The following is a 21,360-nucleotide window of genomic DNA, read 5'->3' on the forward strand; positions in this document are numbered from 1 at the left end:
TTTGAATTGTGGGACTTTGTGAACATAAGCAGTGTACACATGTATTCAGCACAGCTTTAGAATTCACTGCAGACACACTCATTGTGGTTTATAGCCCGAGATACTCTGGCCCTGCAACACCAGACTTAGACATTATGACAGATAGATGTCTGGTTTAAATTTAGGGCCAGTAGTACTCGAAAACCTGGAATAAGCCGACACCGTTTGGTATCGGGCCAGGTACTCTCCGATTCAGACTACTTACAAAATATTACCACCGAGAATCGCCAATTACCTTGGTCTTTTCAACAAATGAATAATTTATCTACTCATAGCCATCCATTTCATCACGCATGCACGATCTATTGTGTCAACACAGTAGTTTCTTTTCCGCAACTTTAAATATCCCTCGTCATCGTCGCCATTTTCTCGTAGTATGCAAATCATCTTTAATCTCGACGGATTGCTATATTTGGGTAGATATGATATTCATTTGTTGAATAGACTAAGGTTAGTGGTGCTTCTCGGTGGTCAGTCTGAATCGGAGAGTACCTGGCCCGATACCAAACGGTGTCGGCTTATTCCAGGTTTTCGAGTACTACTGCGCTCTGGCCCTAAACCAGACATCTATCAGCTGTCATAATGTCTAAGTCTGGTGTCAGGGCCAGAGTATCTCGGGCTATGTGGTTTAGTGAACCTATTGACAAGTTTCATTGTTAATCAATTAATTCTATTGGTGAACCGGTAAGAAGAACCATTATTATTTTCGCTACCACTGAAATGGAGACTTTTAATTTGAGTGATTCTGTGCAAGCAATAACTGAAAATTGAAATATAGCTGTGATGTCATCTATTATTTAATCTGCATCCTTTTGGTTTGATAACTACCCGTGGGTTTTAAAACTGAACTTGAAATAGCTTTCTATATGTATGGAGCTGTATCATAGAAATAAGTGTTCTATCATTACACTGTATGCTGCTTTATTACAACTCCCATCCTTAATACTCCCTGGACCATCTCTTAGTAAAACTGGTGGCAGCTCAGAAGTAAAAATCTGAACCAATCACATGTCTGCAAACATTTCCTTTGAAGACTACAGAGAGAGCGACACAGTCAACAACGTTAACAGTGTACCGTTATACGGCTCTTTTGATGTGCATCAAAGGGCTAAATTACCTGTTCTAATCTACTGCCTCCAGTTTTACTATGAGATAGTCCAGGGGTGGCTAATAATGTAAGTTATAGTAACCCCTGGAGTATCGAGGATGCATAACTCCAGGCCTGAAATAAAACATGTAAGATTATCTTACATTGTAATAAATTTGTAATAAATAACCTTACATTGTCTTTTAAATAGATCCGATTATTATCTGATTACCCGTTACACTTGTTTGTAGATAGTGGTTCAACACTGCAGGACTATCTTTCCGCAGATCCTCCAAATAAATATATAACACAAATATAGCATTCAACACTTTAATCTTACCAATAAATTATCACAGTCAACAGAATTTGCGTGAAATGTTCACATAAATATAATACCTGAATAACTACTCATTTTTGTAATACAGTACATGTACATGTATATTTGACATGCTTTTAATAAGAATACTAAAAAGGTATAATTGGATACAAACTAAAAGAAATTCAACAAAAATTTGCAGTTTCAAAAGTAGGTCACAGCTACCCGGTTCCTAAAAGTACTACTAACAGTATCTGTAAATAATACCACCGATTTAGGTAAATTATTTGTAGTAACTTCAAATGCATGTAATTACAGTAACTGCTTTTAATGATTAAAGCTAGGTGTTTTATCAAAAACAAAGGCAAAACCTTTTTGAAAGGAAAAGCTTATATCTGTATCTTTTTACTAAACATATCATTAGCATGATACAGTCAAACTTGGAAGAGTAATATAGAGTATTCAAATAACCTTCATGAATATTATCTTGTTACATCCCCGTTTATAGGAAAAAGATACCGTATATATTTTTGACTACCCATAATGGTATAATTTTTTTGCGTATTTGATCATGATAGTCGAGAAAGAATACCAATCAATACAGTATACCATTTTGTGCATTATAAGGATTTTGAAAGTATCAGTGCAGTCCTATTCAATGTTATAGGACCATATATCACAAAGCAAAATTATATTAAATGCTTGAATTAGAAATAATAAAATACAAGTTTGTAAACTATTCATGCTTACAGTTTTCTTTGACTAGAAATGGTAGGATATAATTGTTAAACTGTGATCTGATTATATATATATATATAACTTATGTAAATGAAGCTGGTTTTGTAAGTAATTAACTAAAGAATTTATGGTGACAGAATTAAAGGAGTCGAAACAATAATTAGTACATGTACAACAAAACAAAAGAAAACCACACATTTTTAGGGCTTTTGCTTCATCAAAAGGAGCTGTTCAGAATCAAAGATGATTCTGTGCAGATGCCTTGGACAGAGTGAAAGTGCTAATTAATGCAATAAGTTTTTCTTGTTGTTTTATTTCTTCATCAGTAAGAGTCACACTTATAATACTCAATAATTACATAATTAGCATATATACATTTTAGAAGATTTGTTTTATTGTGAAACTATGATTAAGTTATGTACATTTTCTTTTCTACAAAATATATATACAGTTTCTATTTTATATATAGGAAATAATAGAATAATATCATAAGTAGCATAAATTAAAATAAAAGCAAAACATTCAAACACAAAAGGAATGTAACCAAAAATGATTTAAGAAATTATGTAACACATTCACTGTCATGGAAAAAAAACATATTTTAAAATTATAAAGCACATAAATTAGACATATAGCTATTAAAGGAATGATAGTAAATTTTTATATGATTATATTTGTGGAAATTCTTTGGTTAACATTACAAAAACATAAAGCAACCTGATTAGAATTATAGCTTAAATACCACACCATTTCGAAAATTTCTCTCCAGACTCTCTCCGGCCTATTGTGTCATGATCAAGGGAGAGAAGTTTCCATTATAGCACAGAGATCAAGATATGATTTTATTAAATTAGGACAAAAAGTAGACAAAAACAGCAATTCTATCTTTGCATATTACAGAGTTAGCTCCCTTACAGGTAGGTATCCATTGTGACATCATTATTTTGTGAGCGAAATTCACATCATTTTCTCTGAAATTTATGACGTTACGCTCATAAATACATGACATCACAATCAATACCTTCCTTAAGAACAGATAACTCTGTAATATACAACTACAGAATACAAGAGAAAAAATAATAATAATGATGGGCTGGACAATACCTTGTGTCAGATTGAGAAATGGTCAGAGTAACACAGCTATAAATAGAACTAATGTTCGGTAACGGACTGGACATCACTCACTGACAAAGACGTCAAAATCTACCACAGATTGTAGACAGTGTGTTTGTATACTGTAAACCCACTTACTTTCATATGCGCGGACAAGCAAATATCGCAATAAATTATCGCGGCGAAAAAGTGCCAAAAATGTGTAAAATTGACCCATATTACTTTAAAAAATAGTTATATTCAATCGCAATGCAAATGTAATTGGGCATAAAAACATTAATTAAGTTGCAACGTAAATAAGCTGGTTAAAAGTAGTATTTGTCATAATACATTGAAATGTTGAGATTGTCTTCAATTACAGTGTACAGAACCTAATCGCAAAACAGTTATTCAAATATTTTCCTTATTTGCATAAAATTCTATTGTCCTGATTTTTTCCATTTTTTATCATTGTTTTTCGACTCTGTGCATCAAAATTTTACATGACCTCCATTTATTCGAATAAAATATCTGGGAAAATCTAAAAATAAAATCAAATATTTTTCAAGTTTGCAATGTACATGTATGTATTTTCAGCGAAATTCGTCGATATTTAGAAATCAGAATGGTGACACAGACCACACTAACAAGTTGACATCTAAGATAACTTACGTCTGCAGCAGTTCTATAAAATTTCTAATAGTTAATTCTACAGCTAAATATTATATATAAAATAATACTAATTTAAAACAATTTTGAATGATTGAAGAAACCGGGGTCTGATGTTGTTATACATAATGATGAAATGTGGAAGACAGTGATATATTTGTGTTGTAGCTCCTTTGTACTACATTGTAGTGCGATCTTACTGAACTATACAGCTGAAATAAGATAATCTGTGTTTGTGGCTATACTTGATTAGGGACATGTTATAGATATATCTCATCATATATTAAATCTCTATTAAAGTTTGAGTGAAAATTCACAACATACAAATGTAATACAGTAAAACACAGTTATAACTACCTTCTGGGGACCATCAAAATTACTTTGTTATAAGTATAGTTTGTTAAATACACAGATATCAGAACCATGTCAGGGAATGAATACTGCTACAATATAACCACGAATTCATTGTAAGCATGTTTGTTATAAACGTGTTTTACTGTAATTAAACAAATAAATAAAATGAGTACAATATCAGTTTTAAAACGGACGGAATCTTTAGATTTATATGTATATACATACTAATGATAATACTGGCGATTCTAACATATGAGGATGTTTACTCTGTATACAGTCTGTAAGCTATGAAATGGCCTAATTCTGCTATCCGATTATGTGAGGTAACTTTCTTATAACTTGACTCTGACGAGATAATATTGATCAGTAAAATTATAGCACCACTCCTTGAGATATTGATGTCGACAAATCAATTTATAACACGATTTGTCAACATAAACATCTTAGAAAGTCAAGTTATATTATCTCGACTTGCTATCATGGATTTTCTCAGTTCAAGTTATAAGTCGATTTGCTGACAAAATTAATCTCAACAAATCATGTAATACTTGACTTGCCAACATGGATATCTCAACTATTCCATTTATAACTCAAGGGGTCAACATAATTGTCTCAGCGATGTAGAGTTACTGTAATTATAACATGACGTTAAAAAATACGACGGCAGAAATATGCCACCATAGTACCCTTAGGAAATATACAATAATATATGTACAGGTATTTGATATCTATATATGATAAACTTTGCTGAAAAAAATGTTTTTTTCCAGATATGGACTCTCTAACAAGCTAGCCAACAACACAACGTGGATTAACCCTGATTTGTAACGGATCAGTACTAATTGACCTAGTACCATTCTTTAAGGCTTGGAAGTTCACAGTACACTCAGGCCCATCTCCTCACACTTGGCAGGTCTTCGTATACTAAGCACCGTCTCGTGAAGCTTGGCAGGCTTTATAGTATCATAAAGTTATTGCAGAAGTTTCATCAGCTGTGAGAAAGAAGGGTGACGATTATAAAACTCAACTCCGATAGTTTGAGTTCCTGTAAATGCAAATATACTGTAAAACCAATTACTTTGCATATCTTACGGGAGATAACCAGTCACAAAAGTAAATCATTGCCAAACCATACCGAGTCAACGTAAAGAAGAACCAAAGAAATCTAGATCGCGATATCAAATCTCCATTGAAACTACGTTGCCGTGAAAACTAGAACTTGTGCAGGAGTGGACGACTAAAACAGTACCCCCTACTGCACAAATTTAGTAATAACTCCATTAGTAGGGGACACTGCAGAACCCTTTATAGTTTACCCAACTCCCATTTATGTCAGAGTTCTGTGTACCAAATTTGATCAAAATCTGTCAAGAAGTTTAGGAGGAGTTCGCCGGCAAAGTTGTGTCTACAGACGGAAAGACGGAAGGATGGACAGATGGACGGATGGTCAGACTGAGAACCCGATTCAAGTATACCCCCCCCCCCCCCCCCTAAACTTCGTTTTTGGGGAGTATAATAAGTCGGTTTGAGTCTGAACAAGTTTGACTAGGATAAGAATTCAGGTCACAGTTTGCTATTTTTTTGTGAAGGGAGGGAATAAGTTTGTGACATAATGTAATGCAACTCAATGAGACACAACAGATATTGTTATCTTACATTTTAAGTCCACTTCCTATTCATGGGTATTATTGGCCCCCTCTCTAAGAGGAAATCTCTATATAATACCAAGGGCCATAAACTTTACAATTACTTTTAGCAGGACATTAATATCTTTCCTTTATGAAGAGCGTAAGTTTCTAATACTTAAACATATGAACTATAATTTGTCTTTGATCATGGCGGGTTTATACAAAATATCATCAAAGTTAAGTGCAATGGTTTCATAGAAATAAAATGTGAGAAATTGTATACAAAGGCACGGCAGTCCTAAAATCCCTAGGGGTGGGCCAAAAATCCCTAGGGGTGGGGGGAGTCTTACCTAAGTGGTATCCGAGTGGATGGTATGGGTACCACTGGGGTAGCTGGTGCCGACTGGTTTCCGTCTACTCCTCGCTCGTATTCATCAACATCGGCCAAATCCTCATCCAGGGAGGCATGCATTTGTTGTAACAGTACATCTAGGGCCTGTAACAGAATGGACAGAGAATGACAAGAGGAATAAAGAAATAGCAGGATGGACAAAGAATGACAGGATGGACAAAAAAGTAACAGGATGCACAAAGAAGTAACAGGATGGACAAAGAATGACAGGAGGGATAAATAAGTAACAGGATGCACAAAGAAGTAACAGGATGGACTAAGAATGACAGGAGGGATAAATAAGTAACAGGAGGGACAAAGAAGTAACAGGTTGGACAAAGAAGTAACAGGGTGGACAAATAAGTAACAGGATGGACAAAGAAGTAACAGGTTGGACAAAGAAGTAACAGGATGGACAAATAAGTAACAGGATGGACAAAGAAGTGACAGGAGGGACAAAGTAGTGACAGGAGGGACAAAGAAGTGACAGGATGGACAAAGAAGTGACAGGATGGACAAAGAAGTAACAGGATGGACAAAGAAGTGACAGGAGGGACAAAGAAGTAACAGGATGGACAAAGAAGTAACATGTTGGACAAAGTAGTAACAGAGGAGGGACAAAGAAGTAATAGGAATGACAAAGAAATAACAGGATGGACAATGAAGTAACAGGATGGACAAAGTAGTAACAGGATGGACAAAGAAGTAACAGGTAGACAAAGAATGACAGGAGGGACAAAGAAGTAACAGGATGGACAAAGAAGTACATGTAACAGGGCGAACAGAAAATCGTTTTATGCTTCACATATTGTGAGACACCAACACTGCATAATTACAGTGCCTTATACAATGCAATATCCTCATTCCCCCAAAATGAAGACACATATGGCATAAATCAAAAGCTGGAGCAGTTCACTATAAATTTTCAGGGGTGAATGAATGAACACCCCATGTTGCAAATTTTTATCAAGGTGAAGGAGTGCATGTAACAATGACCCTAAAATATTATTATACTGATTGCAATTTTTTGTATGTTATTAATATACCAGTAGTTGAAAATGTCCAATTTAAATCAGCATTACCCCGTTGCTTTAAACATACTTATTTTTTTCTTTCTAAACATATTTTTATTCAGAAATCAACAATTACAGATACATGTGCAAAAGTCTTATTTCATTCTCTCATAATTTACGTAATTAATTTTTTATATGAATAAAAACAAACTTATTTTGGTTCTATGACATTTTACCTTAAATTCAAATTTGAACAAGTTTGAGCAATCACAACCATTTACATAAAAATATTCATTAAAGAAAGATAGAAAATTAAGTCAGATGAATGAACTCATTCGAAATAGATTTAAAACAAAAATCAGCCTGATAATAAATAAACCATTTACTGACCACTGCAGAAACAGCTTTCTCATGTAGTTTCTTCATTGGTTTAGACGCCAGCGTCTGTGTGTCTCTCGTCTCTTACAAAGTAATACTGTTCTAGAAGTCTGTTCAGGATAAAATCTGCAAGTAAGACAATTCCAACATGTTTATTTAGTGATAGTCTTACAGTTTTTGTTTCCCCTGTTTAACTACCCATTACTTCATTATCTCCCCTGACTAACAACTACCCCGGGTATTTACTAAATTGTCTCCCCTGATTAACTACCCATTACTTTATTATCTCCCCTGACTAACAACTACCCCGGGTATTTACTAAATTGTCTCCCCTGATTAACTACCCATTACTTTATTATCTCCCCTGACTAACAACTACCCCGGGTATTTACTAAATTGTCTCCCCTGATTAACTACCCATTACTTTATTATCTCCCCTGACTAACAACTACCCCGGGTATTTACTAAATTGTCTCCCCTGATTAACTACCCATTACTTTATTATCTCCCCTGACTAACAACTACCCCGGGTATTTACTAAATTGTCTCCTCTGATTAACTACCCATTACTTTATTATCTCCCCTGACTAACAACTACCCCGGGTATTTACTAAATTGTCTCCCCTGATTAACTACCCATTACTTTATTATCTCCCCTGACTAACAACTACCCCGGGTATTTACTAAATTGTCTCCCCTGATTAACTACCCATTACTTTATTATCTCCCCTGACTAACAACTACCCCGGGTATTTACTAAATTGTCTCCTCTGATTAACTACCCATTACTTTATTATCTCCCCTGACTAACAACTACCCTGGGTAATTTACTAAATTGTCTCCATGATTAACTACCCATTGTCTCCCCTAATTAACTACTCATTGTTTCATTGTCTCCCCTGACTAACAACTATACCCCGGGTATTTACTAAATTGTCTCCTCTGATTAACTACCCATTACTTTATTATCTCCCCTGACTAACAACTACCCCGGGTATTTACTAAATTGTCTCCCCTGATTAACTACCCATTACTTTATCATCTCCCCTGACTAACAACTACCCCGGGTATTTACTAAATTGTCTCCCCTGATTAACTACCCATTACTTTATCATCTCCCCTGACTAACAACTACCCCGGGTATTTACTAAATTGTCTCCCCTGATTAACTACCCATTACTTTATTATCTCCCCTGACTAACAACTACCCTGGGTATTTACTAAATTGTCTCCATGATTAACTACCCATTGTCTCCCCTAATTAACTACTCATTATTTCATTGTCTCCCCTGACTAACAACTACCCCGGCATTTACTTAATTGTCTCCATGATTAACTACCCATTGTCTCCGCTAACTAACTACCCATTACTTCATTATCTCCCCTGACTTACCATCCATTATTTTATTATAATGATCATTTTCTCCCCAGACTTTTCCTTGTTTGGCCACAAGCAGTAGAAGTTGTTCACCAATAAACAGATCCATTAGTTTATCACCTGCTTTTTTAGAGACCTAGAATAATACAATTCAATGGTTTTTAAAAAAAATCAATTGTTTTAACTTCATTGATAATTTAAAAACCTATGTTAAAAGTTTTTAAGTTAATTCTAGTAATAAACTTCCATATATCTTTGCTGAGATCTGGGATTATGAGCAATCTAATTAAAATTAGACTTTTAATTCCGCTCCACTACAATTCACTACGATACACTCAAATTCAAGATCTAACAATAACTCATTCTGGGTTACCTCAGCATGACCTCTGGCCTAGATTCGGAACATCTTGGAATGTTTTGTCAATCACACTGACAATTCTGTAGAGGAGCTGCTGATTGGCTAACCACAGGGGTCATGCTGAGGTGACACCGAACTGGGAGTTGTTAGATCTTGTATTGGAGCGTATCATATAGCAACGTAGCGGAGCATAATTACAAGTCTAATTTTAATTAGATTGGGCTATTGACTGAAGAGATAGTGGCAAAAACAGGAAATTTAGACTAAGCCCATCTTAAATTTCAGCTCAAATTTTCTGTATGGATGCATATGTCACACAATAGTTACTTCTAAAATAGAAATGCATGCTCAAGCCCCAGATATTTTAGATTGAAATTTGAAGGTAACCTTTGGTAAATACATTTAATGTTGAGGCTTATGTTACCTCTTTAAGTTCTTTCCTCATCAGTTTGGAGTCAAACCTATGAAGGATGTCCTGTGCGATCTCTGCCGATTCCTCCTCGACCTCTACTTCGATGATTTCATCCTCTAAGTAGCCCTCAATTACTACCTCCTGTATAATCTGTGTTATCTACAAATACAAAATTAGAGTGTAAGATTTACCGGATTATACAAACTCTGTACAATGGCAAATGAAAATTTTACTATACATAAGCCCAAAAGGGACAAATCGCATGATCAGTTCAGCGAACACTGAAGGATATAAATAAATGAAAAAAAAAGTATACCAAAGTCTAAAGAAGAAATGAGATCCCAACAATAGTTACCAGTTCATCTTTGATGTTATCTACATGGCTGTCAAGTAAATCATCAAACACACTGTTTGCGATTCGGTCATTAATGATGGCCGACAGCCAATCCTCACCGCTCTTACTGCCCATGTGACTGTAAAGATCAAAATACCATGTTAGCTATTCCTGTCTTTTGAAAGTGACCACCTTCTGCTTCAAAAACGATACTAACCATAATTATCTTTAATAACGAGTTCTTATTGAGATAAATCACTTTATAGTGTTGATGTTTAAGTTATTGAATGTGACCCTAAACAAAAGTCAAGGTTACTAACTGAGGCACAACTGAGCTTTGTTTACTGAGGTGCAATTGTTGTCAAGAGGATTTCTTAGTATTGTTTAGGTTCATCTGAGCTTCGGACCATATCTTAACTTCTCAGAGTCTTATATGCTTGTACATCTAGAGCCAAGCATATCAATTATTAACTTGATTCTGTACAAGATACCTAGCATACAGATACATTAGACAACAATCAAGATGCCTGGCTCTAGATATGTTGTAAGATGTTCATTGTTGCTAGTCTTATATATATGCTTGTACAAAATATCTAGAACCAGGAATCTTAACTGTATTTCTAGAGCCATTCATCTGAATTAATTGTTGATGTTACCAAGTGCTTATTTTAATTAGATGACTTACTCGTTAACCATGTCATTGACAGCCTCTCTCACGACAGCCTCAATCTCATCCTGTATAGCCTCGCTTCCGATTTCCTCGGCCAGGTTAGCGGACACACTGTGGAGCGGGTGGCTTGGCGTCTGTGGATATAACATCATAAAAATAGAAGTCTTTATCTACATCAGTTGGATCCTAAATCCATGGTGATCATAAATAATCAAAGATAAATTTTAATTATAACTTAAAATTAAGTCATATTGTTAATACAATTACAACAAAAATTAGCCAAGTTTTTAAATAATCATTCAAAATACTGGCAACCGCTCTATGGGAGTGAAAAAATAACTAAAATTTCATATTTGTGTTATATTATTTAAAATGTGGTAGGTCTGAGATAGATAGAACCTTCTAATTGTACAAGAGGACCTAACTATAAATTTAACATAGCTTTGTTTGATATCTTGGTATGCCACTTTCTAAGATTCCGAGCTCTCATAAATGTTTGAGCCTGTTCTAATTACAAAGTAATTAATTCGACTTAATAGCACAATATATAACCACTGATGTATACATCTGTTCTTCTCTTTGAAACATTTTTCATAAATTCTAATTTCATAAAACCATGCTACTACATCATCACACAGAACTAAGTAAAGCATGCAGTACTAGATGTGTCAAGAGAAGATAATTTGCTAACAATCTAATTAAAATTAGACTTGTAATTCCGTTCCACTACGCGCTCTACGTTACGCTCCAATTTGAGATCTAACCAGTACCTGTTCGAGGTCACCTTAGCATGACCTATGGCCTAGAATCGGAATATCTCTGCACGTACCGTTAACCATTTATACTTCTGAATATATTAATTCCGTAACCAACGAGCTGATCGAATGGTTTTACCACAGGGATCATGCTGAAGTGACCCCAAATAGATCATTGATAGATCTTGTAACGAAGAGCATCATATATAGGGGAGCGGAATTATTTTCTAATTTTGATTAAATTGATTTGCTACAAGCTATAGCCTAAACAATAAATGCAAGCAAACATAAGAAAATTAGGATATATTATAAAAAATATTACATGAACCTTCAGGTTGCAACAAATTATCATGTGTTGCACAGGTCAACTGTTTGAGAAATGTAACATTTTGATTGGTGACCAGCATAAAACTTTCTGTCCAGTGCTATTTATAGTAACAAATGATGACATCAAGTGACAAGAAGAGCTATTTATCAATCACCATGTGAGGGATGTCTAGTAACAACTCTTAACACTAAGTCATGCTTCCTGAGGGTTTTGAAGTGTGTGCAGATATCAGGTTGCTAACAGGCATATATATTATACCACGTTGTCTATATCTAAAGAAAAAGGCATTTTAAAACTGATCAGTAAGTCATAATACTTCAAAAATCCAATAAAACAATTCTGTTATGGGATACATGGAAATTAATCAAAGCTATCTATTCACAGTGTGTAATTCACACTCAGTTACTGGGTTGTGAAAGAAACTATGAAACACAAGAGAGAATAGAGCATAGTAAATAATACAATAATACTATAAAACACGAGAATAATAGTGCATAGTAAATAATACATACGTATGTACTATAAACAACATGGTAGAGATCTACATAATTTGTGCATTAAAATATATCAGAAAGACAGTTAGTACATACCATATACCATTTAAATTAAAATAGAAATGAAGAATAGTAGACAACATTAAGAAGGCATTAATACCGGTAGGTGATGAATTCAAAGACAGGTGCAAATCATTCTAAAAGTTCATAAAAGAGAAGCTTGTGGGTTAACTAACCATGCACCATCCTCGATACTCCAGGGGTTACTGTCAATGACGTCATATCAACTCCTGGACTACTTCATAGTAAAACTGTAGGCATTTCAGGACAATTAAACTGACCAGTCACAGGCCTGCAGAGACTTGCTTTGAATATGAGATAGTCCAGGGATGGATATAAATGTCATTGATAGTAACCCTGGAGTATTGAGGTTGACCATGCTAGGATCATGCAGAGGTGAAGAAGAAATGGACCCCCAGATTGTGAAGTTACAAACCAGTTTAGAAATATCAGTAAAAGTCTCTATAAGGAAATCGGGTATTAAATCCTCAAGGAGATCATTAGTCAACCAATCAACCGTGTCCTCAGCAAATAAGGGATGGTCAGTGAAGTAAAAATACATCAATGAATCCTGAAAAGTTTAAGGACAGTTAGAGTTGGTAAATGTATCAACTGATCCTGAAAAGTTTAAGTTAGGATAGTTAGAGTACCACTAGTTAAAATATGTCATCAACTGATCCTGAAAAGTTTAAAGATGCTCCACTGCTGACGCATGTAGTTTTTCTCTACCAAAAACAGGAGCAGACAAATCTGTATTTTTCTTCAATACAAAAGTTACTTACATTACACCATCGAAAAGTTTGAGCTTCTAATTTTAAAAGATAAAAATATTAAAAATAATAAGTTGCGTTCCAGAAAAATTCTGTGGCACTATATCCTATATGAAGTGAAGTACTGATGTGCATGCACCAAATGCAAAATAAATAATTTTTTTGTTATTTTTTTGTGTTAATTAGACATATATACACACGGTAAAACACCATGGCTAATTATTGTTCAAATAATGAGTATCATTTATGCTCTGTCAGCGTTGGAGCATCTTTAAGGATGGACAGGGTGGTTAAACTGCTTTGCTAATAAGAATTGTTTATTAATTGGCAGATAGCCAATACTAGACCACTGTAACAGATGTCGAATCAAGGACAGAATTTGGTTTCCAAAAATAAACTGCATCTTATGACAAACTTTGTTTATCAAACAGACAAATCTTTAATAAAACAAAAATAAAACAACATCAAATAACAAAAGTAGAAGTATTGTTTAAAAAAATCACTGCAAGCACATAATTCATTTTAAAACAAAAAAGTTTACAAATTGTATCCTAACTAGCAAATAAAATAATGAAAATGTTTAAATAGCTATAGGTACATCGGTACATCTTGCAAACTAACAGCAATTATTGAAGGTCCTACTGAACAATTTAAACATATGCTAGACTAACAGGTATAGTTTATCTGAAGATTTGTATTACTGTATTTGCCCTAATTAGCGCCAAGGGTACTTGAAAAATAGAACAAAGGGGAACTAAAATGTCAGGTATGGACAAAAAAACCTCTAAAAAGTCAGCCATATTTTACTCTTTCTGTACACATGAAATTTATTAAGTTTTATTAAACCAAGAGCCCAAAATTAGATGATTTTCGAATTTTGATAATTTAAAAAATCATCAAAAAACACAAAGAATGGACGTTTGTTTTACTTACAATATCACCTCTATAGCGCTGCTCTACCAGAGACTCTCCTGCAGGAGGCGTGAAAGGACTGTCCCGAGGATAAATGTACTGTGTGATGAGACAAGTAAATTCAAATCAGAAATCAAAATGTCATTGTATAATTATAACAGAATGATTAAAAAGGTGAGGATATTTAAGAAAAAAAAAAGAAGGAAATAATGGTTTGATAATAAAAATAAACCGACCATAGTGTTTTTGCAGCGCATCATCTTCAGAGGAAAGCAACCCAATAGGCTGTGAACTTATATATTGTATTTGTATGTAACAAAATCATCTGCCCTTGGCGGTAGGTATTGGTTGTGACGTCATATGTTAGTCAGCATATCCAAACATTATACTTTTAAAAGATATAGACATCGATTTTACAAAGTTATGACATCAAAAAACAGTGCCCGGGTACGTGTACCTACATACAAGGGAGGTGATTTTGTAATGCAAAACATTATGTTACGCCTAACGAGAATAATTTTCAGTATAACTGAAATTAAATTTGTGATTTCTGATACCATGACGCAATGGAAAGTGTCAAGACCATTTCATACATAGAGAGCATTCAAATTGTATTCAAACAGCATTTAATCCAGTGCACTGAGCCATGAAATATCAAATTAATAAAAATAGAAAAATAAGAAACAAGCGTTCTAATTTTAAATGCAATTGAGAGCAGTAACTTTTTTAACAATCAAATCACAGTACAGTGGACCCTTGATAATCCGGACATTTGCGTCCACAGCCCCAAACCATCTGGACTGCAAATTTTTGGTTCTAAATTTTGTTTACTTTGATAATTATCAAATCTGTTCCCCAACATTTCCGTCCGGAGTGCAAAGTTTCCGGACTATCAGTGTCTGGATTATCTAGGGTCCTCTGTAACCTAATTTTTGTGTTAAGATCAGCGATTAATGAAACAAACGGTACCCTATATCGTTTGAGGACATCATCCTTAACTGACGGCTCCCGATATCGCGTCGTGTCCTGACCAGGTATCGAGTGATGTAGAGGTGGATCATTTCTGTAATGTCTACTCTGTTCTGGAGAGCGGTGCCGCCTCTTATCTTTACTGCGTCTGTTTTTTCCTCGGTACTGCGGGGGTGGGGGGTAATACATTGGGAAAGGGGGTCCAAACACGACAGGCTGGGGGCCACCCGGGGGCACGTACGCTGGGTAGCCATAAGGTAATGGCTGGGGCATATAATACTGTGGCTGCTGTTCTTCTTCTTCATCACTCTCCTCCCCCCAACTGTCGTAGTCTACCGCTGGGCTAAAAATACAACAACGATGAAATAATTAGGTACTAGTTATTCCGTATTTGCGTATTACAGACTTACTTCCAAATGTCGGAAGGTATCGATTATGACGTAATCATTTAGTGAGCGAAACTCATATTGTTTTCCTTGAAAGGTATGATGTTACGCTCGAAAACAAATGACGTCATAATGAATATACCTACCTGCAAGGGCAGATAACTCAGTTATATGCAAATACGGAATAGGATAACACAATACCCAGAGACTTTAATAGTCATCTGAGTTCTGATAGAGTATATTGGTGTAAACTGTAAAGGTATGATAACTATTTGGCTCCATTCACACACCAGTTTCTCCATATTGGGATCAGTGTAAGGGACAAACATGTACATTAATGGAATCTTTCCCTACCTAGAGGTTGTGACAATGAAATCACAACACGAGGGGTAATTCATGAATGTCCAACCCAAGACTTGCGGAGGGTTGGAAATTCAGGAATTCCCCCAAAGGTTGTGATTTTATTGTCACACCCTTATAGTTAAGGAGTGATTCTTTTTTTCCCATATACAAAATAAAAAAGGAGAAAATATCCAAAAAGGAAGTGTTTCCACCATGCCATGTAGATGGTTCCATCGTCTACACGTCAATATTGATGACGTCATATGCATCAACAATGCACGTCACGGTCCAATCACATGAAGCCATGACGTCAAATAATTTTCTTCAGGTTCAAAAGGTTAGAGTACACAATTTGTCATACCCTTGGGGTTGACAGAGTAATCTCCTACAGCTAAAACCGGTGCTAAATCAGTGAATGGTGGGAGAGCATAGTGTCAACCTACATACTATCCAATTGGATGCCCATTAATAGATCTAAACTTTCGGTAAAAAAAAATTCCTTTTCACCTTCCAACAATAAAGAGCAGAAGATTAACCATACCTGTGAAGTTTAGAAAAGTACTTTACAATTAAATCAACTCCTCAAGCAAACATTCGAGACCAAAACTTCATTGAAATTTACATTATTTTTCAATGTTTTCCTAACAGGATGTTATCATCCCGGCACAAGTTAATATGTGAAGAACATCTTAATCATTCTTCCATATACATGTATGTATTATCAAAAAATTTGTGATACACAATCGGTTAAAATCAGGTGACCTCCAACTGATCGAATAATCAATGATTTGATCACAATTTCAGTTGACTTAATAAAATAAGATTAAAAAAAAAAAAAAAAATCACAAAGTCATAGATGTATTCCTAAGATGCAGTTTTCATCATAAAAGTTGTCATATATTTGTTACCATGACAACATTTACAACATGACTAGTATATTTATGTGATAAGATGATATTATGTATTATGTTATACATTTATATAAACTGTATGTAGATGTATGTGATTAGTTTGAAAAAAAAAACAAATAAAAAAGAAAAACATTTTCTCAAGCCATTAAAAAATTCAAAGTTTTGCTTAGCAGTGTATACCTTTTGATTTTCTCTCTGCGATGTACAGGGGGGATAACTCCATACCTACTCCCCCTGACAGGGTCATCTCTATAACCTTCAGGAGTTCTATCATGCCGGTCAAGTCTGAAAAGAATCAATACAATCAACACACTCGTGTAACTCTCAACATATGCACATCAATTTAAAGATGCTCCACCGCCGACAAATGGTATTTTTTTCACTATTAAAAACAGGAGAAGACGATTTTAATATTTTTCTTCAGTTACAAAAGTTACTTACTTTACACCATTACCAACATTGAAAAGTTTGAGCTTCTAATTTTACTTCAAATTAAAAATATGAAAAATAATTAATTGCATCCCGAAAAAAATTCTGTTGCACTATATCTTATATGGAATGAAGTACAGAGTGTACTCATTGTGCATGCACCAAAGGCAAAATAAATTGTTTTATATTATTTTTTGTGTTTAATTAGACATATATATACACGATTAAACACCAATTATTGTTCAAATAATGAATATCATTTATGCTCTGTCGGCGGTGGAGCATCTTTAATAATGTATGAAAATTTTTTAAGAACATCAAAAAACCTAAAAACAACACTAAACAGTTATACAGATAGCACGTGACTTAAAACTATATATGACAAATTGATAAAGAGATGGATTGAAGAGAACAAAACGGATAAAGAAAACACTGAAGAAACAGACAGATATGGAGACACTAGACTGTGGATCACTATAGAAAATTAAAAAACTATAATAAAATGCTTTTCAAGACATGTCATTTACAGGAATTAACTAATATCATATATCACACATAGTTAGTAATTTTGTTAAATTGAAACTAACAACTCTTCAACAACTAACGGTCAAGCTAATTCATTAACTTTAAATATGGATATAGTTATGTATTTAAATGCCTAGCTACATCTTTTTGCTTACTATTGATATATGTTTATATACCTGGGAAGGTAGGCGGGTGATGTTGGCTTCCTGTATTTGCCATACGGCGAATGATCTCTCGATACCGCAGGCGATTCTCTAAGACGTTTGGGTGAATCTCTGTCACTTAATCGGGAACGGATCCTGTTCAAACTAAAATAATATATTCATCTCACAGTAGCAATTCACAATGTCACAAAATATAAAAACTGTGCATTTTTTTCTTTATTTTTACAAAATAACTCATAAAATAAATGGCACATCTATTTTTCTACAGTAGACACATAAATCTATTGGTCATGATCAATATAACAACAGGAGACACATGATGATCATCTATTGTACAACAAGAGACACATGATGATCATTTATTGTACAACAGGAGACACATGATGGTTACCTGTTGTACAACAGAAGACACATGACCCATGGCCATCTAGATCAGCTGTACAACAGGAGACACATGATGATCATCTAATGTACAACAGAAGACACATGACCGATGGCCATCTAGATCAGCTGTACAACAGGAGACACATGATGATCATCTATTGTACAACAGGAGACACATGATGATCATTTATTGTACAACAGGAGACACATGATGATCATCTATTGTACAACATGAGACACATGATGATCATCTATTGTACAACATGAGACACATGATGATCATCTATTGTTACAACAGGAGACACATGATGGTTACCTGTTTGTACAACAGGAGACACATGATTGATCATTTATTGTACAACAGGAGACACATGATGGTTTACCTGTTGTACAACAGGAGACACATGATGATCATCTATTGTACAACAGGAGACACATGATGGTTACCTGTTTGTACAACAGGAGACACATGATGATGATCATTTATTGTACAACAGGAGACACATGATGGTTACCTGTTGTACAACAGGAGACACATGATGATCATTTATTGTACAACAGGAGACACATGATGGTTACCTGTTGTACAACAGGAGACACATGATGATCATTTATTGTACAACAGGAAACACATGATGGTTACCTGTTGTACAACAGAAGACACGTGATGGTCATCTATTGTACAACAGGAGACACACGATAGTCATCTATTGTACAACAGGAGACACATTAATAGTCATCTATTGTACAACAGGAGACACATGATGATCATCTATTGTACAACAGGAGACATATGATGATCATCTAATGTACAACAGAAGACACATGACCGATGGCCATCTAGATCAGCTGTACAACAGGAGACACATGATGATCATCTAATGTACAACAGAAGACACATGACCGATGGCCATCTAGATCAGCTGTACAACAGGAGACACATGATGATCATCTAATGTACAACAGAAGACACATGACCGATGGCCATCTAGATCAGCTGTTCATCAGGAGATGCATGATGATCACTAATCAAATAAAAATGTTGTTTCACACATGACCCTTGTTTTGACCCTTTCACCTGTGTTTTTAAAGGATGTTTCACTCGATATCACCTCATCAGAGGTTGGCAATACTGGTAAGGTTAGATGCTCAATATTGAGAAACTTCTCATAGGCTCGACGTAATGATCAAATGTTATTGTTTATTAATCTGAACCACTTTAGCTCTGTCGTTGCCAATTATTACCACACATAAAGAAACAAGGTTTTATCATTTATATGTAAAATATGTATTAGAAATAAAAACAATCACAACTGACTAGTTACGTGAGCGCTTTCTACCCATTGAAGGGAGCTCTTCAGACTGTTTTTATTTCTTATAGATTTTGTCCTGAAGGATTTTTCTTCAAATTTAGGCCAAAAAAAAAGTTTGTTTAGGTTTACATTGGTAAAAAAAAATAGGGTCGTCGGGAGGATTTTTTATCTTTTTTTTTTTTTTTAAGTGTTTTTTCACTCTAAAATGATCGCCGGAACTAGAGTCTGAAGTCAAAATCCCGATGTTTTAATATTTTTTCGTAGAAAAGTGGGAAAAAAAATTAAGATCGGTTCGGTAAAAATTTTGGAGTCGGTCGGGTTAACCCTATTATAGACTGATTTTTTTTTGCGCGCTTATTATATAAATAATGTTCATTAATATTTATAACCATGTATCCACCATTATAATTTCTATGCCATCTCCTAGAGTCTAGAGTCTCTTTGATCTGGAAGAAAGACTGTCTTAGATGTTTGTGCTATACACCTCGTTAAGCTGTGACACAGAGATAACAAAACAATTGTTACTACAGAATACCCTCCAAGATATGAATGGTCTCTCTATTTTTAATGTGTGAGCAATGTTACACAAAAACATATAATTAATTAGATGTATAGTCGCGCGTAGCTCTCCGTGATACGTTTAAGGTGAGTTTTGATCGCTGAATCGCTGAAGATTGGACATGACTTTAGGTAAGGTCTTTAGCTTGTTTTGATGTATGTTGATGCTTTTCTTCAACTGGTATAGTACTATACATATGCGTACTATATTTGTTAAAAACTTCCGGTTGCGTTAAAAGGTGTCTATTTTTGACACTTGATAAATTACGTTCGTTAGTTCCTGTAATATTGATTATGTACATATACGGTACATCATGGTGACCCTATTGGGTGTGTTAAAAATAACCTCTCCATTTAAAATGTTAGTGGTTGTTTAACAGTTTCATACTACCACTACACTGTTCAGATTGACTAACTCATTAGTAGAACGTTGGTCGAAATTTGGTTGGGTGGTTGACCCACAATTTGTTCAGTCTGGATTTGAAGCAATTAAGCGTTGGTGATGTAACCACTTTCCTAATCTGAGAGCGAGTTCCATGTATTAATTACTCCGATTACTGAAGAAATTTCCGGTTTGAGTTTAGCCTAAAAATCGTTTTTTGAAGAGTTTTTTCGAGTGTCCCTCTAGTTTGCTATACCCGTTAGTTCTCTGAACATAGTTGAGTCTTTGATCCAGAATGTCTATTTTGTTTAAAATCTTGTAGACTTGAATCACATCTGCCCTGTTTCTTCTATATTCTAAACTTGGTAGCCCGAGTTTCTTGATACGCCTCATGAATACGATAAGTTTTTAATTGTTGGTATCCTTTTAGTTTGCTCTTCGTTGTACGTTTTTCCAGTGTAATTTTATCACGTGTCAACATTAGGTGACCAGATTGTAGTTGCGTACTCCAAATGGGGGGACGAGAATTAAAGTTTTGTATAGAGTAATAAACATGGTCGGGACTCATGTAGGTGAAGGTGCGGACACACATTTTCCCAACATCCTATTCGCTTTTTAAGGCTGCTGCATTACATTGTGCTGTGAATTTGAGTTGGTTGTCTATAGTGACTCCAAGATCCTTTTCCATGGTTACTCGAGAGTTTAGTAGTCGTGTTTGCCTTGTGTTGTGAGGGTTGTAATTGTGGGTTTCCCAGATTGTTTTCCAATTCCAATCGAATTTACATTTGTCTGTGTTAAGGCTCATTAACCATGTCGACGTC

At 34.9% G+C, this 21,360-nt stretch overlaps 1 pseudogene; it reads right to left on the reverse strand.

The window, feature by feature from the left end:
• Positions 1 to 1,444: 1,444 nt before the first annotated feature.
• Positions 1,445 to 20,932, reverse strand: LOC138317166 (uncharacterized; annotated as a pseudogene).
• Positions 20,933 to 21,360: the final 428 nt, after the last annotated feature.

This window comes from Argopecten irradians, chromosome 3, assembly GCF_041381155.1.
Source record: "Argopecten irradians isolate NY chromosome 3, Ai_NY, whole genome shotgun sequence".
Classification (NCBI taxonomy): Eukaryota; Metazoa; Mollusca; class Bivalvia; order Pectinida; family Pectinidae; genus Argopecten; species Argopecten irradians.